The sequence below is a fragment of the Bos indicus x Bos taurus genome, chromosome 14 (genome assembly GCF_003369695.1).
Source record: "Bos indicus x Bos taurus breed Angus x Brahman F1 hybrid chromosome 14, Bos_hybrid_MaternalHap_v2.0, whole genome shotgun sequence".
NCBI lineage: Eukaryota > Metazoa > Chordata > Mammalia > Artiodactyla > Bovidae > Bos > Bos indicus x Bos taurus.
In genome coordinates, this window is record NC_040089.1 from 28,742,229 (window position 1) to 28,769,422 (window position 27,194).

Sequence of the window (27,194 nt, forward strand, 5' to 3'; positions counted from 1 at the left end):
CTTCTGGCCACAGACACATCTCTCTTGTCACCCAGGAAACAGCAGAGGTGACTCTGCTCACCAGGGAAATATATTCTTCCCAGGTTCTGTGCTCTGAGCTCAGGAATTTGAGACCAAGAGGCTAGAATCAATTGATGGATATATACTGGCCCCCTGAGTTTAATTTTGGTTGAAGACTTTGCTCCTTCATTTAGTTGCAATTTTGAGAACCCTTCTCTGTTGAGCTGCAAGCCTTATCTTATAGTTATTGAAGAAAATTCTTCAGGATTATGCAAATGAATTCAAGTTGAGGAAAACTGGCCTTCCCTCCAAATCCCATTTCTAATTCTGTGGATTTGTCTTGGAATTATGTTTGAAATGCACTTCAGTCTTTTGACCTCCTTTACCCCAATTTCATCACCTCAAACACCTTGGGTTGGTTTTGCCCATTTTTACCAATGTTACATCCTCCTTCACAACCATCCCCTCCATTTCCTCTCCTTCCCCTTACAAAATGAGGTGAAAGACATAAATGCCTGTAGCAAATGAACAGAAGAGTTATTCGGGGACAGAGTCCCATGAAAGCTAAAGCCAGAAGGATGAGAGCAAAGCAGCCGTCTTGATTTTTTTTTTTTTTTTTTTTTTGAGCTTATTCCCAAATTCCCTTCCTAAATCTTGACTTAGGGGCCATTGCTTATTTTCATGCCTAAGTTTTTTTCCTCTGGCTTACGTTTCTTCTTTCATTCCCTAAAAATATATTGGTACATACTGGTATCTATCTATTTATCTATCTAGGTATGCATTTTATAAACTTTCCACTAGTTTTGTTGGAGACAAGGTATACTTGGATAAGTACTAAAGAAAAGCTTTAGTTTGGCTTAGGGGTAAGAAGATCAGCACTTCCTTTCATGTAGAGAAGATTCCTAAGGCCTACTTTCTGATATCTTCTTAAATACTGTCGATGATTGAGTCTTTAAAAAACATATCTAGTGCCCTTTGCCTGGGGCTAGCGAAAAGCCTTTTCTGAGGTGAGTTAGTTTGACTTTTAAAAATCTATATCATATAAGCTAAAGGTTCTTGAGAGAAGACAAACTGACAAGCAGGCACCTTTTCTCTTTTTTTGGCCTCCAAATATGATTGAAATAAGCCTTTTCATTTCATAGAAATTGAGAATTTTAGAAATTGTGGGGTCATCTTTAGGGTTTTCCGAATCTGGCAGTCTGCCACATGCTTTGAACACAATGCATTAAAAAATTAGTTATTCAATGCCAACTAAAATGCTTCTTGACCAAGCCAAGAGGTCAGCCACATTACCCATACAAGTCATTCCATTAACATGTGGAGCGACAATGATTTTTATAAAAGATGAAGCAAAATGTGTCATGGTGCTGTTACAGGAAGCCGAGCTTCGCCAGATCCGGAGGCCCCTTCTCTGGGAGATGAGGTTGAAGCTCAGGGATGCAGCCATAAGGATGGTGGGAAGTGATAAGACACATGCCGCTGCTGAAACCAAATGGGAGTCCGGATAAGTGGAGGAAACCTACAGGAGACTCCGAGGGTGTCTGCAGCATATGGAGCTATCCCAGAAAGGTGGCACCCTGGTATACCAATCGTCTTCCTCCCCACTTTGATATTAAAAATGTGCTAAGCACAAAGCCTTGTATTAAAAAAAAAAAAAGCTTTAGCAGTTCATTAATCTTCTTTTTTTAAACATAGGAAAATATTGTTGTTGCAAATGAATGCATAAATAGTTTAATACTTTAAAAACTTCTAGAACCCATTTAAATGACTCCCTGTCGAACAAGTGTATCTCTTACCTCTAGATCACTCTTACAGGCTGCTCCAAAGGATGCTTGGCTTACCTCCCTTTTGTGAAAACAGCATCCAAGTGTTTTACTGACCGAAGAAGGTAGTGAGTAGAATCCCCTGCCTTAATATCATTCCCCAACTAATGCAGCACAGTTTGGAGTTTCTGGAACAAAGGTATGATGTGCTTATATATTTTACTATTTTGACACAAAATGCTTTCTGTTGTGTTGGGAAGCTGCTTGTAACCCTGTGTCCTATGCCTTCTGAAATAAAAACTGTTAGCATAAGATAAAAAAGGTTAACATTCCGAACATCTTCCATGCTCCAAATAAAGGCAACGCAGTGCAATCTGAAGTCCTTCCAACAGAGGGCTCTATGGGTTTGATTTAGGTGGAGAAAGTGAGAGAAACTACTTGGGTTTAGGTTGCTATAGTAAATTCTGTATTATCCTTAAAAATAGAACCGATAAAAATGGAGTCAGTTGAGTTGAACTGGAAGAATCATCTGAAGATTAAATGTAAGGTCTCCTCTTATAAGACAGAATTTCATAATTCTCTGAATTGATGTTCTTTTCAAAAGAGAAAATACATTTTACCCTCTCTAAATAAGAAAATAGGCAAATTAGAGATATTCCATGCTTTGAAGTACTATTAATATTACCTCATTCAGTTAACATTTTAAAAGAAAAAAGGAGCGACTGCATTCATTCTCTCGTCAGAGACATTTTATCTTTGCTGTTGGCAAATGATTTAGTGTTGGTGTAAGGAGCTGTGGTATGTACATAAAATGCCTTGTAAATATTTAATACGCAAAATATATATTTGTATGCATGCAAAATGCAAAATGTTAGTGAAATATTTTTACAAAGATAAGTAATACTGTTTAGAAAGGTGAAGTACAAAGACATAAGAATAAGCTCTAGTGAAATATATTTCTTTACTTAGGCATAGCATGCAGATTACTTTTTCATGTTAGGCCTAGCTTTTAAATATATTTTCAAATCAAAGAAGCTTAAAATACATGCATCAAAGTAAAGCAAAGAATCAACTAAAACAAGTTACTTTTGGACCATAGATTTTTTTGACTTCTAATTTATAATCTCATCTCTTTCAGTATTCTTTGAAATGCAGGGGTCATTTTATTCTATGAACAGATAGCTTTTAAAATTTGTAACCTATCTTATTGTGTCTAGTTGAAAATATTGTTATACTTTGATGTGTCTGGCATAACTAATATTCAATTTAAATAAATAATTTGAAGTTTGATTATATTTCCTAAAATGCATTTACCTAAAATAACCAGAAACACCCCTTTTAAATATTCTTTAAATATCATTTAGAAATATTGGCATCTTAAATGCCCGTATTCACTACCTAAATGTTTTCTTCTAGATTTTCTTGAATACAAATGCAGATTACAATTTAATATTCTGAGTAAACCATTAGTATATAATCTATGTATAATAGGTGTATGTTTATATGTAATAGTATATTAATACATTTTGTATAATTTATATTTCTGCAAAAGGCTTATAATTATTTTCACTATAATGGCTTTGACCCACTAAGATTTTGCTATATATGAAACTTTGATCTGATTACATTAATAAGCAAACCCTTGTTTATTAATGTAGTGTTTATGAAGAGTAAATCCTTGTTTATGAATTGTGTGTTCATAACATATGTCCTTACTGTGATCTGTTACCAAGCAAATAAAATTTGGTTTGATTATCCATAAAAGCATTCTCAACATTTTTTTTATTTACAAAATATTTTGCGTAAAAAGAATAAACACAATGGCAACTGGACTGTTGGTGTAGAAGGGTTTGATTATCAATTATATTTCTTTTTCTTTTTTTCTATGACTTGGGGAAGAGAGACTTCTAACAAAAGGAAGATTCAAAAATTATCTATATTCCTTTCTGAGTTTTTTTTGTTATTGTTAGTAAAGGATCTTTTTGATACAGTTTTCACCGTGGGTAAATATGTTTTCTAATTTTTATTTTGTTTAAAATGAAACTTATCTGGAGCAAAAGTGTTGATTTTCAATGGATTTTCTAATAATGATTAATAGCAGCAAACAATTTGGCTTCATAGGGTGGCTGTTTTAATATTGTAAGATTTTGCATGTATTTCCAGAAGTTTTTCTTATATGTAAATTCTTCCATAATATTTCCCTCTTTACACACAGGGAGAATGATTTTGTTTGGTTTCTTTTTACTTGCCAGTGATGAATGTAAAGTTACAGGCCAGGTGCCCTGAACCTGTAGAGGACAGAGTAGGTGTGGAACACACATAAAGTATCTTTGGCTAAAATAATCGTCCATTTTTGGCATGGGGTCCCGAGATCTAGGTAACTTTTGCAGGTGGTAGTTAACCTTCACTAATATTTCAACCTTTTAATTTAAAAGATAGTTACATTGACAACCATAAAATGCCCAGTAAAGATAAGGTGGCTACATTTCAGACTCCATTTCCACTAAAGGTAAAAGTCAGCCATATCTCAGCATCGGTTTATATAATATCAGCAATGCATCTGTACAGGTAAAATGCAAAACGAAAGTCGTGAAGTCCTGTACCCATCCTGTTTACAGCAAGGCCTAGATCAGCATTATTTGCATCTGTGAGTATTGCTTTGTATGGTTAAATGAAAACGAAGCCCCCTCACCCCAAACAATAATATTTTCTAAAACCAGCACACAAAGCTCATGGTTTGCTTCCTGCACCTGCCAGTTTGGGAACCTATTAAAGCCACCCTGGAAATTCTCCTTTCTTTGTGCAATATTTTATGCTTTTCTTCTCTTCAGGGCAGATTGGTTCTGCCTGCACTTTATTCCTGAACCCACGTTCATTCGAAATGGATTGGCAGACTTAAATGCTCCATCCAGTGCGCTGCTGCTGACTAATAATACCCCTCCCCCACCGCGGCTCCCAACCCATCACACCCAGCAATCGAGTGCGCGCTCTCTCTCTCCTCTTCCTCTCTCTCCCTCTGATCCCCCCTCTCTCTCTGTCTGTCTCTCTCTCTCATACACACAGACACAGACACATACACTCACTCACAGGCACCGGTGGCCCTATTGTCAACAAAGAATGCATAATGGTGAAGTACCCGGCAGTAATTTTGGTGATGTTTTGTCTTGCATGTTTTGAAAGTATTTCTGAAGAGTATAAATAAATGTGCCCTAAACTCTCCCCCTTTCTCTCTGCTGATACTCGGAGCTAAGCTCTCATCCTACAGGGCAGCCTCAGAAACCCAGTGGCCAGAACGCTTTCAGGGGACTACTATGTGCCTCCACTGCTTCCTCGCTTTTCAGTAATATTAGCACTGTATAGATTTAATAATGGGGTGACAGAAAACATTTTGAAGATGAGGTGGTTTCTCTGATCTGCAGAGGAAAGACTGAAGGCATCTGATTTGTTCATGTACCAATTAATTTTTGAAGCAACAGAAAACACAAGCTACTGCAAAGAGGTTGCAGTGTGTATGTGTGTTCTGTTGTCTGTGCTCTTGAGCACATGTGTATACATACGTGTGTGTTACTTAGAAGGGAATCTTGGCCAGAAATTTCTTCATATTAACCCTGAAAATTACTGCAAGATTGTGTGTGTGTGTGTGTGTCTGATAAGGTAGTATTTTGATGAAGTAAGAGCACAATCCTTTTTTCTTTTCCTTTTTAATCTGTTCTCTCTCCACACCACCTAAATGGGCCTCTCAGCCAAACATCAGCTTTAATTTTAATTTCTATTTCTAGCCTGTACTCTATTAGCACCTTTTCTGTTTTACAGTCGACTCATTGATACAGCCCCAGATCTGTTGTGAGCAAACAATACGGTTTTGTTTCATGTTCCCATAAACATTGTTCTACTGTGTGGTGGTGCATTCCCTATTCTTGTACCTTATTTCTTCTGGTTAGGTTTGGGGGGTACTATTTCATGATATTCAGACTTGAGTTCATCTTTTTTTTTTCAGAGTCTAGGGCTCCCTAAAGTTTTAAGGTAAAAGACGAACACATCCTTAGGTTTTTGTAAAATGTGTTGCTTTGTATTATGACAATAGTGTTCCTATGCCTGACATCCTCATAATAATATTAAGCTCTATTTTTTAGTGTGATGTACTTTATACATTTGTATAAATGTCACAGCCTGTAATCACTTCCTTTGTCATCGACGATTAATCTAAAAAAATCGAATAATTCACTGCCCCTTGCCATTTACATATCGTCTGCTGCCATCTGCTCTTCTCAGCAGCAGTAAATGATGGGTAATTAACTCAGTGCCTTTGTCTTTCCCTTGCTGAATGTCTGACACATATAGATTTTCCTCTGTGTGTGTATGCGTGTGCGTGTGCGTGTGTGTGTGTGCGCAAGTAAGGGGAAAAGGGAGGGAATAAGAGAGAAGAGAGCGAAAAAGAATGAATGATAGTGCAAGTCTGGAAGTCAGCACAAGATAATTTCAAGAGGAAAAGCCAAACAAAGATAGTGGTCCAGAGAAAAGGCGTATCTCATGACCTTGAGCGAAAGGAAGAACTCCTAGAGCCATGGCTGCTTTGCAAAAGCAAGAAGCGTTTTTCTAAAGCCTCAGTGGTCAAGGTCAAGATGCAAAATCAAGTAAGGGCTCCCTAAGCTATTCCTATCTACCAGAGGGCAAGGAGAGCATGCGAATGAGCCTAAATAGAGGGTACCCTGACCACAGGACTTCTGAACCAGCAGTCAGCATCTGTGGTTTAAGAAATGATTATGGAAAGGAAATCTCGGCTGATCTTGATGCAATGCATTTTTAAAAACAGAAAATATCTAGGAAAACTTACCAGGGTTTATGAGACTGCGGAATGTAGACATGCTTATTTTCAAAGGAAAAAATATCACCAGCCTGGATTTTCCCAAATTTCCTGTTAAATTATTCAGTTCTTCCTGGTGCAGCCCAAGAGTGCTTCATGAAGACTATGCTACTCTGAAGACTTTATATAAAGACTGTAATTATTCTTGTTTGAATAATACCCTATAATATGTGAAAATTATTTGACAGGTGGCTGTTTGATAACATTAAAAGAAAAATAATTAAAAAATAAAATTTTAAGGAAAGTCAGAATCTGCCTTGCTCAACATGATTTTTATGCTAAGTAAAGTCAGCCTATAAGTTAAGTACAAGAAATCTGCTATAATTATTTTCTCATGGAATTAGTAAAGCTTGCTTAAATTAGAGATGATATATAGGTATGCCCCTGCTTTTTGAAAGACCTACACTAGTATCTGTTTTTGCTAACTGAAAGAAATCAAAGACATGGGAAGGAGATTGTTGCTTCCACGAAAAAAGGCAAAAAGCAAAAATCTAGTTTAGCGTTTACTTGGTAGCCAGCGGTTACAGAAGCAGAGGGCACCCGGAACAGTGAGCGTGGCACCTCCAAACTCCTTCCCCGAGAACCACGGTCAGCATCTCAGCGTCCAGCCCCCATAGCTTTGAACCATATCTGTGAGCATTTGTGTTTTAACTCTGTTTATTTTGTGCATCCGGTAGCAAGATGTGACCTGAGGTAATTGCTCCTTTGCTTTCACCATTTCAGCTTAAGAAAGGTTTTGTAGGAAGCCTCTGTTTTCGGAAACTTGTATGTTTGCTGGTCTGTAATTTAAACAAGCTAAATAAAATTCTTGTTCTCAAGGAGTTTGTACTTATATATATACTAACAGGGAGAATTGTTCAATCAATCAAAGAAATATCTAAGATATATATATATATATAAAGATCCTGATCTTAGATTTTTTAAGATTGTCGTTCTCGTGTGTTCTTAAGGTTTGAATAATCCTTGAACACCCTATCAGAGGGGAGAGATTAATATAGAATCTGGAGAAGCTCTTGGAGCACGTTTTAGTCTGTGTGAGATTTTCTATGTAATATTTTATAGTGCAGTCTTAACTCTGTACTTCTATTTTTCCATCTGTATAATGGCCATGGAAACACTCTCTTTTTTTTCTAAATTAATAATGTAATATAAAGCAATTGTGTCCTGAAAGCAAAATGCCTTCCTAATGATATTGTAATGCATATGGTAGTGCTTATTTCTGATACCTCAATCAGACTATTGATGTTTTTTATGGATCATGAATACTTAAAAACATTAATCTGTTGGCTTAATTTTGGTACGTGTGGTTAATCTTTGCTTTAACATCTATCACCACTGGCCTTCTGAAGGTTAATTTATTTGTTTGTAATTATAAAGCAACTGGACATCACTTGGAAGGCCATTGAATTCGTGAATTACATTTTCTATGTTAGCTTCAAATGACTTGAAGAGATGACTTAATACACACATTATGTGATGAAATTGCTAAAAATATACATAAATACTTGACTTAGTAAGTCACTTAAATATAAGAATGTTCTAAATACATTAAAATGGACTCAGTATCTCATTGCTATTGTGTTAACTGTATGAAGTCATGTACTTTATGAAACTATTTAAATTGCATAAAAATTTTATGACTTACAGGTAAATTTGTCAGTATCTAATTGAGTAAGAGAGTCTTGAAAGCTTTCACTGCAATTGTTAATTCAGCATCTTTGTTCTCTCAGGCTGTTACGTGACCCAACAGGCTGGGAGAACAATATTGCTGAATGTAATTGGCATATGTCAGCAAAATATAATTAGTAACAAGCCTTTTTCTGAAATGCTCTTTTTGTTGATTTAAAAAAGTTGAAGATTTCCTCTTGGATTAAATTATAGCTTGAATTTCTCTCTCATTTAATTCTGGTAGGTCTTAAAAAGAAATTGTGAATTAATTTATCTTTAGATTTAAAAATAATATTTATTTATTTATTTATATTTTTGGCTGTACTGGATCTTTGTTGCTGTGGGGGCCTTTCTCTAGTTGAGGTGTGTGGGTTTCTCATTGTCGTGGCTTCTCTTGTTGCGGCTCCTGGGCTCTAGGGCACAGGGCCAGTAGTTGTGGCATGCTGGCTTAGTTGCTCCTTAGCATGTGGGATCTTCTTGGACCAGGGATCAACGCAGGTCTGCTGCATTGGCAGGTGGATTCTTTACCACTGAGTAACTAGGGAAGCCCCTAGAAATGGTGAATTCATTTAAATTTTTATTCCAGAAGTATGTATTGATTTCCTGTGCTGTGCATACACTGTGCAGGCTTATCTTTCCTTCAGTGGGTTTTTAGTTTGATTTTGGGTATGAGAGCTCTGTATAGAAAATATGAGACACTGTATTTTCAAAGGTTATCAACCAAAATGAATGCTCAACTCTTCAATTTCCATCCCACCCCCGCCTCCCCACTGCCACTCCATACATCTTGAGGTTGGGAACAGATGTGGTGACTGGGTATTTCTCAGGGATTTGGACTGGTAGTTACTGACACCAAAGGCAGAGACAGAAGAAACTGTTTGAATAGGCTTTCACGGCACCTCTGTTCATTTAACTCCAGCAATGTTATGGTCAGGGTTGGGAATGGGGGAGTTGGGGATACAATTGTCTTCCCCTCCCTTTATTAACAGGAAAATGGGAATCTTTCACTCTAGGAGATTTTGGAAGACAAAAACTTTTCCTGTAACATGTAACTTTTTTGATGGGAACAGAAAAATGTTTGTCAAATTGTTATCTTTGTGACAAGAACATTGGAAAATTTCCTCAGAACCTGGAGTTGTAATGAAACATCATTTTAATGAAAAGCTGCTTTAGATTCACACCTGAAAATGTGATCATTTCACCTAAGAAAATTGTGAGTTTGTGGTTGTAGCCAAGTCTGTGGAGATCAAACTAGTCAATCCTAAAGGAAATCAACCCTGGATATTCATTAGAAGAACTGATGCTGAAGCTGAAGCTCCAATACTTTGGCCACCTGATGGAAAGAGCTGACTCATTGGAAAAGACCCTGATGCTGGGAAAGATTGAAGGCAGAAGACGGGGATGACAGAAGATAAGATGTTTGGATGGAATCAGTGACTCGATGGACATGAGTTTGAGCAAACTCTGGAAGACAGTTAAAGACAGAGAAACCTGGCGTGCTGCAGTCCATGGGATTGCAGAGTCAGATACGACTGAGTGACTGAACAACAGCCAAGTCTAAGTGAGGGGTCGTACCTGCCACGTCGACAGTGTCAATGGGATGAACCTGGAGGAGCAAGGTAGATAAGGAAACGAGTGCTTAGTCATCCATACCGACCAGAAGCAATGCTGGTGCCCCCGAAGTGTGACACATAACACGCAGTGCTCAACCATTCTCCTTAGCAAGGCCTTTCTCTCACATCTTCAAGCTAGTCTAATCCCATGCTTTGGGTTCTTCCTCATTTGCTCTCTTACTTTGGATTTGGAGCTTCCTGGGCACCATCCCTACCTTCCGAGCAGGCTGTTCCCCATCTCTTTTGTCCAGGATCTTCATTTCCTTTGTCTTGTCCTTAGGCGCTGTGTTCCTGGGAGCCTGTCTTCTATTCCTCAGTGTTCCACACAAACTATGATTGTCTGGCATTTATGCTATGCTATGTTACATATCTCACCATCCTTTACTGCACAGGGATCATTCAAAATGCAGAAAAGTTCTGCCTATAAAATGAATTTGGGGCATGGAGGAGACCATTTCTGAAATCTTCACACACATCATCCATCTCAAGACTTTATAGCAACTATATTTGTGCCTGGGGTTCCAAGGTGGCTCAGTGGTTAAGAATCCATCTGCAGTGCAGGAGATGCAGATTCGATCCTTGATCAGGAAGATCCCCTGGAGCCGGAAATGGCATCTCACTCCAGTATTCTTGCCTGGAGAATTTCATGGACAGAGGAGCCAGGCAGGCTACAGTCCATCAGGTCTCAAAGAGTCAGACATGACTTAGTGACTCAGCACACATACACATATTCGATTCAGACTTTTAAAAAAGTTATAAGAGTTCATTCACTAAAATCATACAGCAGAATTTAGAATTGTAAGCATTCTTGGTGAGCATGATATGACTAAATTGTAAACCTATCATCTTGTGTTAGATACGGAAAAGCTAGAAGGTCAAACTTCAAATCTTAGCCACACTTATCAACATAATCAAGTTGCATCTGCAACTCCAAGCAGTGATGCACATATGTCCTTTTGCATCCTTCATCTTTGGGCCTTAGAACTCTGAAAATGTCAATAAAGAATAAGATGGCACATAATCTAATCCATAATTTTATAAAGGATGTTGTAGTGAAATGTACTGAGTTTGAAATAGCAAGCCAGGTAAGCTTTCACAGGAGAAGGCAATGGCACCCCACTCCAGTACTTTTGCCTGGAAAATCCTATGGACAGAGAAGCCTGGTAGGCTGCAGTCCATGGGGTCACTCAGAGTCAGACACAACTGAACGACTTCACTTTCACTTTTCACTTTCATGCATTGGAGAAGGAAATGGCAACCCACTCCAGTGTTCTTGCCTGGAGAATCCCAGGGACGGGGGAGCCTTGTGGGCTGCCGTCTAAGGGGTCGCACAGAGTCGGACACGACTGAAGTGACTTAGCAGCAGCAAGCTTTCACAGCTGGGAAGCAGACATCTGGGCTGAAAACAAAGATCCCTAAGAGAAGGCTAATACAGTCCACTCCAAGCAGAGACTTATTTGTGGGCACTTCACATAAACTGAGAAGGGTGGGAGAGGTTGATTGATTGTTGTAAATTTATAAAAGACTAAGTTCCTGCCTATGAAAAAAAAATCAGAGTGGGCAGAAGGACCCGCTGAAACAAAATTAAACCTTTCTGCAGTGCAGAGGGTATCTCTTTGACCCGAATAAAAACTTTTACCTAAGAAAAGATGGAATTATCAGAATGTTCTCAGGAGTATATACAAATAATTTCAAAAGCAAACTGCATTATTTGTTTTCACTCTCATCTTGAATATGATCTGAAATTTTGAGGAAAAAATAATAATAGAAAATGTGTCTACTTGGTTTTATTGAGCCTATCTTTGCATGAAATGTTCCCTTGGTATCTCTAATTTTCTTGAAGAGATCTCTAGTCTTTCCCATTCTATTGTTTTCCTCTATTTCTTTGCATTGATCGCTGAGGAAGGCTTTTTTATCTCTCCTTGCTATTCTTTGGAACTCTGCATTCAAATGGGTATATCTTTCTTTTTCTCCTTTGCTTTTCACTTCTCTTCTTTTCACAGCTATTTGCAAGGCCTCCTCAGACAGCCATTTTGCTTTTTTGCATTTCTTTTTCTTGGGGATGGTCTTGATTCCTGTCTCCTGTACAATGTCATGAACCTCTGTCCATAGTTCATCAGGCAATCTGTCTATCAGATCTAGTCCCTTAAACCTATTTCTCACTTCCAGTGTATAGTCATAAGGGATATGATTTAGGTCATACCTGAATGGTCTAGTGGTTTTCTCCACTTTCTTCAATTTCAGTCTAAATTTGGCAATAAGGAGTTCATGATCTGAGCCACAGTCAGCTCCCAGTCTTGTTTTTGCTGACTGTATAGAGCTTCTCCGTCTTTGGCTGCAAAGAATATAATCAAGAAAATTAGAGACACCAAGGGAACATTTCATGCAAAGATAGACTCAATAAAGGACAGAAATGGTGTGGACCTAACAGAAGCAGAAGATGTTAAGAAGAGGTGGCAAGAATACACAGAAGAACTGTACAAAAAAGATCTTCATGACCCAGATAATCATGATGGTGTGATCACTCACCTAGAGCCAGACATCCTGGAATGTGAAGTCAAGTGGGCCTTAGAAAGCATCACTACGAACAAAGCTAGTGGAGGTGATGGAATTCCAGTTGAGCCATTCCAAATCCTGAAAGATGATGCTGTGAAAGTGCTGCACTCAATATGCCAGCAAATTTGGAAAACTCAGTAGTGGCCACGGGACTGGAAAAGGTCAGTTTTCATTCCAATCCCAAAGAAAGGCAATACCAAAGAATGCTCAAACTACCGCACAATTGCACTCATCTCACACTAGTAAAGTAATGCGCAAAATTCTCCAAGCCAGGCTTTAGCAATATGTGAACTGTGAACTTCCCAATGTTCAAGCTGGTTTTAGAAAAGGCAGAGAAACCAGAGATCAAATTGCCAACATCCTCTGGGTCATCAGAAAAGCAAGAGAGTTCCAGAAAAAACATCTATTTCTGCTTTATTAACTATTCCAAAGCCTTTGACTGTGTGGATCACAATAAACTGTGGAAAATTCTGAAAGAGATGGGAATACCAGACCACCTGACCTGCCTCTTGAGAAACCTGTATGCAGGTCAGGAAGCAACAGTTAGAACTGGACATGGAACAACAGACTGGTTCCAAATAGGAAAAGGAGTACGTCAAGGCTGTATACTGTCACCCTGCTTATTTAACTTATACGCAGAGTACATCATGAGAAACGCTGGGCTGGAAGAAGCACAAGCTGGAATCAAGATTGTCGGGAGAAATTTCAATAACCTCAGCTATGCAGATGACACCACCCTTATGGCAGAAAGTGAAGAAGAACTAAAGAGCCTCTTGATGAAAGCGAAAGAGGTGAGTGAAAAAGTTGGCTTAAAACTCAACATTCAGAAAATTAAGATCATGGCATCTTGTCCCATCACTTCAAGGCAAATAGATAAGGAAACAGTGGAAACAGTGTCAGACTTTATTTTTTTGGTCTCCAAAATCACTGTAGATGGTGATTGCAGCCATGAAATTAAAAGACGCTTACTCCTTGGAAGGAAAGTTATGACCAACCTAGACAGCATATTCAAAAGCAGAGACATTACTTTGCCAACAAAGGTCCATCTAGTCAAGGCTATGGTTTTTCCAATAGTCATGTATGGATGTGAGAGTTGGACTATAAAGAAAGCTGAGTGCCGAAGAATTGATGCTTTTGAATTGTGGTGTTGGAGAAGACTCTTGAGAGTCCCTTGGACTACAAGGAGATCCAACCAGTCCATCCTAAAGGAGATCAGTCCTGAGTGTTCATTGGTAGGACTGATGTTAAAGCTGAAACTCCAATACTTAGGCCACCTGATACGAAGAGCCGACTCATTTGAAAAGACCCTGATACTGGGAAAAATTGGGGGCAGGAGGAGAAGGGGACGACAGAGGATGAGATGGTTGAATGGCATCATTGACTCAATGGACATGGGTTTGGGTGGACTCTGAGGGAGGCCTAGCGTGCTGCATCTCATGGGGTCGCAAAGAGTCAGACACAACTGAGCGACTAAACTGAAGTGAACTACTTGGTTTACTCAAAGGAACTTACAACTCAAAAATAAGAAATCAGAATTACTTAACATTTAACAGGTCAGGCAGTTTATAGCAAATACTATTTGGGGAAATGTTTTTGGATTCCAAAGTAAATAATTAAAATTAAAGAGAAAAAATTGTACATTTTAAGAATACTTTTATGAATAAATTTAAAACTGAAAAATTTTTAAAGTAATAAGTAACCATTGTGAACATTTTGATTTTGTATTACAATGAGTACTTTTTTAGGGAAATTTAAATAGTCATAAAGAAGTAAGCATAGGCTTGTGCATTTCAACTGTTTTAAATAAGCTACATGAATCTATTATACAACATGGGGAATTCAGCCAGTATTTTATAACTATATAGAGAGTATAAACTTTAAAAATTATGAATCACTATATTGTACACCTGTAAATTATATAATATCATACAGTAGTTACACTTAAAAAATTAAGAGTAAGCGGTGTAAAATAAAGGCAATTGTGTAGAGGGTTCTCTATCTATGAAAAGCAGAGTCAGACAGTTTTTATGTACATTAATTTAATCTGAAATTGCCAATTTGAAAACTGATCTTCATGCCCTGTAAATACTATAAAGAATTTGTGCCATGAAATCTACCCATCAATTTACTTATTAATTGCCCAGTCAACAGATATTTCTAGTAACCCTTTGTTCCAGGCACTTCTCAGAGTGCTAGAGAAAGAAGAATCAATAAACTAGAACCCCTGACTTGAGGAACTCTCAATCCACTGAGAGTACTGAGCATGTAAAAACATGTAAATTCTTTCTCCACGCCCAAGGAGCTCAATTAACTTCGTTCCAAATGACAAAGTTTAGGATGATTTTGTCCCAACAAAATGCTGCATTTTGTTTTAAAAGCCAGTGTGTACCATACTTTTAAGTGGATAGTAGAGCTGCTTCATCCATGGTGAACAAGGGTGACTTTCTTTGGGCAAATCCTACAGAAGAGTCTTGAACAAATCTGGAGAATGAGTAGTTCACTCTCTTCTTACCCAGTTTCATATGTACTTCACCCTTCCAGAAAGCATGGCGCTGAATACACATGTTCCACACAAGTAAAACATGTGAGTAGCTGCACAAAAGGAAAAGAAACAAAAAAGGAGAGAGAAACGAAAGATTAACCAGAGAAAGAATTCCAAAATGTTTCAAAATACTTAATAAGCAGTAAGCTTTGAGTGTGCATACTGCAGACCCAGGGATGGAAATCTTGAGAAGATGAAATTATTCAGTTCAGTTCAGTTGCCCAGTCATGTCCCACTCTTTGCAACCCCATGAACTGCAGCGTGCCAGGCCTCCCTGTCCATCACCAACTCCCGGAGTTTATCTTATCCTCTGTCATCCCCTTCTACTCCTGCCTTCAATCTTTCCCAACATCAGGGTCTTTTCAAATGAGCCAGCTCTTTTCATCAGGTGGCCAAAATACTGGAGTTTCAGCTTTAACATCAGTCCTTCCAATGAACACCCAGGACCAATTTCCCTTAGGATGGCCTGGTTGGATCTCCTTGCTGCTGCTGCTGCTGCCAAGTCGCTTCAGTCGTGTCCGACTCTGTGCGACCCCATAGACAGCAGCCCATTAGGCTCCTCTGTCCCTGGGATTCTCCAAGCAAGAACACTGGAGTGGGTTGCCATTCCTTCTCCAATGCATGAAAGTAAAAAGTCAAAGTGAAGTCGCTCAGTCGTGTCCGACTCTTAGCAACCCCATGGACTGCAGCCTACCAGGCTCCTCCGTCCATGGATTTTCCTTAGGTGAAAGTACATAGAACCAATGAGCCTATTTACAGGACAGGAACAGAGACACAGATGTAGAAAATGGACATGTAAACACGGGGGAGGGTGGGATGAATTGAGAGAGTAGCATTGACGTATACACACGACCATGTGTAAAATAGCTAGTGTAGCACAAGGACCTCAGCTTGGTGCTCTGTGATGACCTAGAGGGGTGGAGGGAGGTTCAAGAGGGAGGGGATATATGTACATATATATATATATAGCTAATTCATGATGTTGTGTGGCAGAAACCAATACAACATTGTAAAGCAATTATACTCCAACGAAGATAAATAAATAAATGCAAAACAAAAAATAAACAAAGAAGGCCAACCAGTAAAAATGAAAATTTCTTTATGTTTTGAAAGCAAGATGTAGACAAAGATTCCCACTCTAGGCAACATTTAATTGACATTAACAATGAACAATATTTAACATTTAACAATATTCAGATCATGGAAAACAAAGTCATGTTAATTTCTGAGCACCATATTTTAACTGGGACACTGGCAAATTCCATTGAATAGGGGAGAAGAACAAGAATAAGGAAATTCTAAATTTTTTCCCATTTCTAATTGCTGGAGTCTAACTTAATTTAGGATTTATCACATAGTTTAAATATGGTCCCCAAGTAAAACAGAAGAAAACAAAAACCTTCACTCCCACTCTTTTTTCTTTATGTGAAGGATGAATTCAATACATCTTATTAAAAGAAATATCAAAGTCTGTCTGTGTGAATTTGTACTTAAATACCATCCTGGGGGAATAAGTCCTATGTAAGAATTTTAAGTCTGTAGACAGGAGAATTTTGAAGATTTAGAATTAAAATAGAACAGAAAGGAGATTTGAATAATGTAGAGATAATTATTTATCTTTTGATGCACATTTCTTCCAGCAAAAGTAAGCACTTTGCCTTGAAAGGTGTGTATGATTTTTGGCTAAGCCATTCCACTTTTAGAATTGTATCATAAGGAAATCATTAAAGATTTATGCAGTTTTCTATAAAAGTGTTCATCTCAGTGTTACTATTAATAGTGAAAAAAAATAGAAGTAATCTACATGCTAAATGTTGGAGGATAGGTTAAATAAATTATCCTCACGATGTAATATGTAATAAATAGTTGAGATGGAAGCTATTCACACTATATTGTTAAGTGAATAAATCAGATTAAAATTTGTATGCATCTTTATTTTACATTATTTTATCCCAAAATATGGAAGGAGAGGACTAAAAGAATAATATGGTAATTGTGGCTTTTTTGTGTGTGTGTGTGTGTGGAGAGGTTATGGCTCTTTCACCTGAATTTCCTTATTTTTGCATATTTTCTTTTTTATAAGTGCTTATTTTCTAATTCTTCCCCAGTGAAATTGTATTGTCTTTGTAATAATAAAAATATATTTAAAATTTAAAATTTTAAATTACATGTTGTATATTTAGGATATAAAATATGCATATTTCTATTGGGATAATATAGATCTATGGTATAAGGAGTATATGTTACATAAACATATATAGATAGATCCCTTCCCTGGTGGCTCAGATGGTAAAGAATCCACCAGCAATGTGGGAGACCTGGGTTCAATTCCTAGGTTGGGAAGATTCCCTGGAGGAGGACATGGCAACCCACTCCAGTATTCTTGCCTGGAGAATCCCATGGACAGAGGAGCCTGGTGGGCTACAGTCATGGGGTTGCAAAGAGTCGGACATGACTGAGTGATTAAGCAGAGCACAGCACAGCACATATATAGATCAGCAGGCAGATGGATGGATAGATAGATGAAATAAAAGTAGAGTCTGTGTTTCTCTCGTGCCCCACATGTACTCCATCACCAAGTATGGTCAGTGTTGTATTCCAACCAAACTGACCTTTGGTTCTTTAAACATATCACACTTATTCTTATTTTAGGATGATCATTTGAGCTAATCTCTCTGCCTTAAATGTTTTCCAGCATCTGTTATATGTGGCTGCTACAGTCTCACTTATTGGACTCGAACATCCCCACCATAATGAGGAAGTCTCTGATCACCCTCTCTCTTATTTCTCTACTTACTTTCCTCAGAGTTCTGATCACAACATGTAGGTCTTTTGCTTATTTGTGTGCTTGATAAATGCCTGTCTCCTGTCGAATTTAAGCACTGTGAAGTCAGAAACCTGTCAGTGATCATTGACTCTTCAAAACCTAACACAGGACCTGACGTAGAGTCGGTATAGGATGGATTAAAGTTTCCCTGATGGCTCAGATGGTGAAGAATCCGCCTGCAATGCGGGAGACCTGGGTTCAATCCTGGGTTGGGAAGATCCCCTTAAGAGGGTACCTACAGAATCCCCATGGATAGAGGAGCCTGGTGGGCTACAGTCTATAGGGTCGCAGAGTCGGGCACGACTGAACGACCAAGCACAGCACAGCAAAAATTTCAGCAAGAGGGGCAGACATTAGGACTTTCAGTAGAAAACCTGGAGAACCAGTGTTCAGTGTTGAGTAGAGATAAACTTACTTTATGGTGTTTCTAATATGAATATGTACACATGTATATTTATGTATGTATATACATACATACAAGCTTAATACTTGTATTTTATTGTTCAGTCACTCAGTAATGTCTGACTCTTTGCAACCCCATGGACTGCATACATACATATAAATTTATAATTTATGCATATTTAAAAGCATATGTAAATATATTTTGTATATATATGTAAATATTGTATGAAATTTCAGGCATATACAAAACTAGAGAGAATAGTGTAATGAATCTACTTCATGAGTCCGTCAGCTACCTCTAACAGTTATCAATTTATGGTTAACCTTGTTTCATAAACAGAACTTTCTTTTCTCTGTCTGCATTGTTTTAAAGCAAATTCCAGACATATTATTTTCTCCTATAATTTTAATACGTACTCTGAAAAGATAAAAACAACTATAATTCCACTATTGTACCAAATTAATAATAATACCTTAATATTTTATATGTTAGGTATTCTAAAAAATGTGTATTAGCATTTCTTTTCATCTAAAACACTGCTCTTGAACCCTCTTCCACTGCCCATCTTTTTAAAAATTAATCCTTAATTCTTAGATGTCATGCAGTCAGAAATACAGGCTATTTTTCTTAATGTGGATAGTTCTTTGGCTTTCAAAAGTGAACTCCTTTTCAAATTGCTTCAGAGATAAGATAAACAATTTTCTTTTGCATTATATTTTACATATGTATATTTCTGGTGTATTTTCCCATGAATCTTTTTATCCCTCTTAGTCTTAACATTTTGTTAATCTACCATCAGATGATAAATCACTTGCAGAGAGTAAATGATCTTGAAACCTTGTTCTAATGAATAGTCTAGATTTGTAGGTAATCAATACATATTTGTTGATTTTATTCTGATGTTTGGATACTGCAGATAGCATAGTATGGATAATAATTTACGAGTAACTGTGTAAGAGTAATCTTTATTTTTCAATAAGCTACAGGAAGGGTAGTTTTTTCTCTCTATATACCTTCAGATCAGATCACATCAGTCGCTCAGTCGTGTCTGACTCTTTGCGACCCCATGAATCGCCGCACACCAAGCCTCCCTGTCCATCACCAACTCCCGGAGTTCACTGAGACTCACGTCCGTGAGTCAGTGATGTCATCCAGCCATCTCATCCTCTGTTGTCCCCTTCTCCTCCTGCCCCCAATCCCTCCCAGTTTCTTAAAGCAGTTTTAGGTAACATTCACTAATTGATTGCACTGAGTTGTTTACAAGGACAAGACATATTCTTCACAAGTTTGCAATATTCTGGCACAAAGGCACAAATTGGTGGCGAAATAGAAAATTCTACTGAGATGCTGTGGATATAGCATATTTCTACCAGCTTTCCAGTTGTTAGTAAATTACATTCTTGGTCCTCAAGTTAGGACACTGGGCTGACATATCAGTTGAGCACATCCATCTGGGGTTCGCTCATTTGGTGAGTAAAAGCCTGCTAACTAACCTCTACCAGCTGCAGCCAACAATACACACTAGATATTAGCCAGGGAGTCAGCAAAGCTGGTCTTTTTTCCCCCTTAATTCTAAATATTGCATTTCATCCATCTAGCATTGTCACATATTCATCAGCTAGCCTCTGACTAGTAGATAAATGGGTGGTGGAAACATCCCTGGAGACTAGGAGTCTCGCCTCTGGTTTTGACGGGATTTTATTCAGAGGATTCACACATTTATTGACCTCAAGGCTAGTGAGGTCAACATGACAATGCAGTGTGTATTGATTTGGTTCAATCCAGGAATTGCTCATGTATCGTTTATATTTATGTAAATAAAGCACTAGTCTTTCATCTTCCAATTACTACGCGTTACTGAATTAATGTGATTAAAGATGGTGCTGGACTGATGTTAACAGGGCCTTGCTTTCTGTCATAAAGTGCAAGGGAACAATCATGCAAAATTAATATATTTCTAAGGCGGTGAATATGCATTCCAGCACCAGTTATTATAAACTCCCTGCTCTTTTTTCCTCTCTTGTTCAAGCCAATTTCATGCTAAAATACCTTGACATCGTTTCTTTTTATTCCTGGCTTTCCCCCCTGTTCTATGCCTGCATCTCCAAATTATATTATGTGGTAGATTTTTCTATAAATGGGAATATGATATCTTTGAGATGAACAAGGTTGGCAGGAATTTAGCATCCGAAGAGTTTTGAATAGGCATGTCTGTTATTTTTATTGAAATATTTTCAGCTATCTATTTTTCTTAACACAATAATAAAAATGACAGTGTATGAGGTAGGAATTACGAGTTCATACATTTGGCAACTGAACTGCTTTTTCCTAGGTCATTGCTTTGTTGTCTAAGCTTGAAATCACATTTTGGAACCAATAATACAGAAGACACACAGCTATGATCCAAAAGATAAATCTTTCTTTCTTTCTTTCTTTTAATTAGAGGAGGGGAAAACTAAGGTTAGAAATGTGAGGAATTGTATGGGTTCTTGCTCTAATTGATAGAACAAAACAGCTCTTGCCACTGAAGTATAAAGAAATGTATATACTATATTATAATTGGTTTGATATCTTGACTTTTAAAACTGTTGAATGCAGAAATCATTTTATGGAAATGTTACAATAAAAAAGGGCATCTGGTATCTGTTTCACCTCATCACTTATCCATTCAGTAGAAAAATAAATTGAGAAGTGCATTCTGTAGGACAAGATTTTATGGGAAATACAGTATGGTTGATACTGTGATCTGTTTCTTAAACTTATCATACTATACCACCACCGGGAGACATTTAGTATAGGGACAAGAGATGCATTCCTAAGCACTCCCTTTGCTGCCAGGTCAGGGACATCTAAGAACTGACAGCAGTGTAGCATCTTGGGGAATCAGTCTGGTACAAAAAAATGAATATAGACGAGATGGGATCTCTGGGTATGGAGCAGTGGGGAAGGAGATGATTGGCACTGCCTGCTGATATATAAAGGTATATTATGCACAATAACAACAGCTTGGTTCCCTGGGCTCCTGAGGCTCACCACACTCTAGAACGGAAGGTACATAATGTGCAGGATAAGTTTATCTTCCAGCATGGTCTAGGGCAATTACTTGGTATTGATTTTCTGAAAGTTCAGTCTTACGTGTCAGCATCTTGTTGGTAAACTTTGCAACATCATCCAATCAAGTCAGGGCAGAGATGAGTGTGGGTAGAGAGAAACCATCACCAGCTGGTCCTTTCTGCAGGATAGGTAGAGAGCCCCCCAGCCCTCTTCGCAAAGACTCTTGCAATTGCCCTGTCTCATGGGGGAATTGTAATCTCAGGGAATCCCTGTGCCTGATTGAGGTTCTTTTCCCAGTGGTGCACCTTTGACCTCTGTATTGATTCTACCCTCTCATCAAAGGCGCTGATGTCATTCCTTGTGATCAAGCAGCATTTGCATTTAAGAGCTGCAACTGTGCGCTGACCCCAAACCATTTCACCAGAATGAAAGTCGACCGCATGGCAGATGTGTTTCCCCATGATATTAGAATCCATTGTGCCCTTCGGTAGGTGTTTTTGTCATCTAGAGAAAGGGCATATACTTTCTGCTCCAGATTTTCATTTCAGTCCAACAAGAAATTGTGAAATTTTTTAAAACAGAACAGGGATCAAAATGATTCCCACCTTTAGTCCAATAAATAGTATTTCTACTTGTTAAAGCTTAACACAAAATGATAAAAAGTCTGAATGTATTTTCAGAAATTCTAGCTCTTTACATAATTCTTATAGTCTTTTTCAGTGTTTCTTTACTGATATATACCCAGTGTAAGGCCTGTTTGTTGACTATCTATTTAAATATGCTAAATAGAAATGACAATAATTCTCTGAGGAAAATAGTAGATGTTTCATTAAAAAAATGCAATGCAATCTAAATATCAACCTTCAAACTGTTTTCTTTCTCCCACCCCCCAGCGCTTTCCTCCTCTCCTTCCTCTTCCTTTTTCAAGTAGGATGGAAAAAGGGAAGAAAACCACTTCTGAGGCATAGACACCTAAAGAGAAATTAATGTCCATCAACAGTTACCTGTATTGTATCCTGCCTTTCTGTCTCTCCTTTAGATTCTATCCATTCTCATTTATTAATTTCAATCAATAAATATTTACTGAGAATGCATGTAATGGTGCTAGGAATTCAGTGATGAGAAAAATAGATGTAGTTTCTCATGGAACTGACTGTCCAACTCGGGAGACAGGCATCAAATGACTATACAGATAAAGATGAAGACAGCCAGGACAGAAAAGTTTACATAAATAGCGGAGAGTAGAAATTATTCTATGAACGGAATCAGAAATATCTGGACAAATACTTTAAAGGGCTTGCTGTGGGAGGTATTGAAGATACTGAAGGGTGTGTATACCTTGGATACCCTGGAAACCAAGAGAGGTAAATCAAGGCAGCATAGGATGACAGAAAGGGTGTGTGTGAGCATGCTAAGTCACTTCAGTCATGTCTGACTCTTTGCAACCCTATGGATTATAGCCCCCCAGGCTCCTCTGTCCATGGGATTCTCCAGGCAAGAATACTGTAGTGAGTTGCCATGCCTTTCTCCAGGGGATCTTCCTGACCAGGGGATCAAACTTGAATCTCTATGTCTCCTCAATTGGAAGATGGGTTCTTTATCACCTGGAAAGCCCACAACAGATGGGATATGGTTTATTAAATGCTCTCAGATTAGCAGAAAATATGGGAAATACTTTAGATTCTTATAGACTAGGACTTAGAAGTTCAAGCCAATAGTCTAATTTTTTTTTTTAATTTTTAAAAAAGTATCTTCAGTCATTGTTGTGAAGATAAACCACAAAGACTGTAAATGAGGATAACAGGGGTTGTAGTTTCATTTGAGGTTGAAAGGGACATTAGACAAGACTTCTTGTTTTTTTTCAGATCTTGAGGTCTCTTGATTTTATTTTGAAGAAGAGTTGGATCTCTCTGTAAGAAAATAATTGCAAAAACATCTGAGTTTGTAAAAATGTTAACTTTCACATGGTCACTTGATTATGTTCTCTTTTGCATGAGTTAAAATTAAAAAATATTGATGCCATTTTCAGTTTCATAGTACATTTACAGTTATATCATGCATTAGTGCAAATTGTTTTAATCAACTTTTAAAGGAATCCGATAAAAAAGTAAGGACGAGACCACTGACTTTCACACAGGGCTCTGGAAATATAGTACGTGGCACAGGCAGAACTTGAATTCAGGTCTTATTCCCATAAACTCTGTGCTCTTTCAACTACTTTTGAAATCCAGTATTTGAGGTGAAAGCATCCATAGTTTCTTTTTTTTTTCCTTTAATTTAGCCATCTGTTACAATAAATATTGGAGAAGGAAATTGCAACCCACTCCAGTACTCTTGCCTGGAAAATCCCATGGACTGAGAAGCCTGGTAGGCTTCAGTCCATGGGGTTGCAAAGAGTCGGACAAGACTGAGCAACTTCACTTTCACTTTACAATAAATATAAAAGGTACTCAGTTAAAAAAACCCATATTATGTGAAAACCTCTATCCAATATAGGAATGTCTGTATTGAGTACATTTAGATGACTTCCAAAGACACCATTCTTACGGTGGATAGAGAATTGAAAAGAGGTTCCGATGGACTGCCTAACAGGCTTCTCATTGGTCTGGAAACAGCAAGAAAACTAGATCTTGGTAAGGTGGAATGATCTCTAATTTCTCATTTTATTTAGAAACCAGGCTAAAATGAAAAATAATAGCATTCTGAGGAAAAGTAACAATAGCCCCGCCCCTGAGATAAGCACCTATAGAGAAATACTTTGATGTCATTAAATAATCTCCATGTTGCTAACTTTTATCTTGAGGGAGAGTGGTTTAGGAAGCCTTTGACAAATCTCCCATCTCTTCTGTCATATTCTTATGATTATTATTTCATGGAATAGACTCAGTTCCATGAATCATAATTGACAACATGATTGTACTTATTAATCATTATTTAAATCAGGTATTAGATAACAAATAATTGAGTGAACTGTCCTCTATATACATAGAGGATGCTGATTAGCCATATTTACAGCATGTACATTGTTCTTTTTTTGTCATTTATTATCTGTCATTTGGTTAGGAAGTTAGATTCTAAAGCTCACGGTTGATAACCCAGCCTCACCACTTTATCAGAGGTCTGACCCCAGGTAAGTTAAGTAAACTTTCTAGGGTTTAGAGTCATCATCAATAAAATGGGGTTAATGACACTTACTTTAAAAAACACTTTTCAGGATGAAGTTAGATGGCTAATATGAAATAAACTAATGCAGGGATTTTTTGCCTGTCATTCACTTGAGAGATGAACAGACCAAGTCATGGGTGTTGTCAGTGGCTGGGGGACTGGATAGATCAGGGCAGGCCACAAAAGAATATAATCAGCATCTCCTGTTAACATCTAGATATGTGGACTCAGATCCTGGGTTAAATGTCACTGGCGTACATACAGAGGTCTTTTAATCATCTGTGAACTTTCATCTGGTCACTTGATTACATTCTCTTTTGCAGGATTTAAAAAGTTGTGATCAGAAACTAAAGGGAAAACCTATGATTTCAGGTCTCATGTCTTCTTGATTTACCATAATGCTGTGTGTCCCTAACCTTCTTGTTCATTAAATACACCCAGAATGTTCTTCAAATACACCAAAGTCCATGAGGACGTCTTTGCACACAAGGCAATGGAGCATAATGTAACTGCTTCATCATGGTAGGGAAAACTTGAAAGCATAAGTGAATGTTTTTGCTCAAAAGCACAGATTTCACCTCCTCCCCCTGGGGCTGCCGTAGGATGCTATATGTAGGACAGACATTGTTGTTTAGTTGCTCACTCGTGTTTGACTCTTCATGACTCCGTGGACTGTAGCCTCCCAGGCTCCTCTGTCTGTGGGATTTCCCAGGCAAGTATATTGGAAAATGTCATGGAAATGGGTTGCCATTTCCTTCTCCAAGGGATCTTCCTGGACTAGGAATCGAACCTGAGTCTCCTGCATTGGCAGGAGGAATTTTTTTTAACCATTGAACCACCAGGGAAGCCCAAATCAGATATATTTATCCCTTATTTCCAATGATAACTTTGGGAAATATTAAATGGCATCCCAAACCATATTGCCTCATCTCAAATATTTATTGTAACCAGTGACAATAGTGATGGGTTGTAAATATTTTGGGAATTGAAATGAAGAACAGTGAAGCCAAGAAAGATGGACCTTTTTGAATGTGCGTGATCTTAACTTGACCATCTTTTGGTGTTAGGTAATTTGGTTTATTTTCAGTTTAGAATTCCCTTGCATGTTGATTGTCATCTATCTTTCTTAGATCCACATTCAGCGAAGAGAAAATGTTCACACAATTATTTTGTATGTTGAAAAAGATTTACCTTTGACAATCGGGTATATCGTGAGTACATTTTGATGTGGCTGCTAGGAATTAGGGGCTGTGTCTATTTAAATTAGTTCTTTCTGAGGCTGAATATATGTCAGTGCTTCATGTATTGATTCTTACAAGGATGAAATACAAAAGATTAGAAGAGATACTAAAGATGGCAGTTTTCCTCCAAGATTAAAATCTTTTGGATATTTTATTTTTTTTATCAAGGAAAACCATTAGTAAGCAAATTCAGCATTTAAAATGGTATGTGGTTATGGCAACATGTGACCTGCCCTTGTCGATGGAGTCAGAACCTTTTGGTGAGGGTTGCTCTTATGAATTGTGGACTTGCCCATAGGCTGTGATTAATTTTTGAGACAAAAAATATAAGTACACAAGTACAAGGTAAGATGAGAATATATTTCTTGCACTTCAGTAATGACTGACTTTGCTTTTGAAAACTTAAGTTTCTCTATTTAGTATTTCAAAGGCATATCTAAAAAATTCTGTAGGTCTATCCGAATCATTTCTTGGGTTAGAGTAGCCAGAAAGAAAGCCTGGGATGTATCATAGTGCTATTTCCATGTTGCAGGTGAGGGGAGTAAAGTACACAGATGGAGAGAGAACAGTTATGCTATGGAGGCCACAGGGTGACCAGCGAGGGCGCCTGCCAATAGGAGTCTTGAGCATAGTGGGAGGAGCGACCAGCTGAGGATGTGGCAGCCTGCCTGATCTTCTCCCATCATGCTCAGAGCTTTATCAAGGGTCTGGGCTTAGCATGTGGAACCATGCACTTCTGGCTTTTATTTCCCAGCTTTTGAAACAGCCTGACCCCAAGCTTACCTGAGAGCAGGTTAGCATCACTCACCCAACAGCTTACCTCCCCCACCCCCTACCCACCGGATTTTTTCCAGTGATACAAATACATTCAACAGAAACACTCTGACCACATCAAATGTTACCTGTAATTTTTTTCCAGGTGAACTAACCACATCCACCAAGCCTTTAACCCTGTTCTATGCATTTCGGACACATTCATAATTGCTGATTTTCCTGCAGGTTGGTTTCTTCTGCTACATCAGTGTATAGAGAAGCTGAACATTTCAACCCCTTGCCGCAGTGACAGGTGACGAGTCTGATTGTTTGCTGATGTTGATTTGGAATGTTGATGCTTCAGGAAAAAAGAACTCCATCGAACAGACAATCTGCACAGCTCACGAACTACATAAAGAGCATTTGCTATAAATAAAGTGTCAACCGGGCGCTGCAGCTTTGTGTGGAATCATTTTCAAATTTTCCTTTTTGAATTATTAAATAGACCATGTCAGAACAACTCTGATTATTATCCAATCCATATGCTTCAACACCAACCTTTTATGTAATATCAAGCGACTGCAGTGATCAATTGGACCAATCATGAAGGCTCCCTCGTTCTGGAAAGGAGTCAAGCCCTCCATCCCACTGCAGCATCTTATGCAGATACGCAAACACCTACGGCATAGCTTTACAGAGGAGGCCGCAGCAGGATCTGCCTTTAGGAATGCGTGCAGGCTGTGAA

At 38.0% G+C, this 27,194-nt stretch overlaps 1 long non-coding RNA gene across 1 annotated transcript in view; it reads left to right on the forward strand.

Annotated features, from left to right (window-relative positions):
- Positions 1-2,321: 2,321 nt before the first annotated feature.
- LOC113904211 overlaps positions 2,322-27,194 on the forward strand; it is a 102,062-nt gene continuing 77,189 nt past the window's right edge. Inside the window, exon 1 of the long non-coding RNA XR_003514446.1 lies at positions 2,322-2,561. This is a non-coding gene — a long non-coding RNA (uncharacterized LOC113904211). The remainder of the gene's footprint in view (positions 2,562-27,194) is intronic.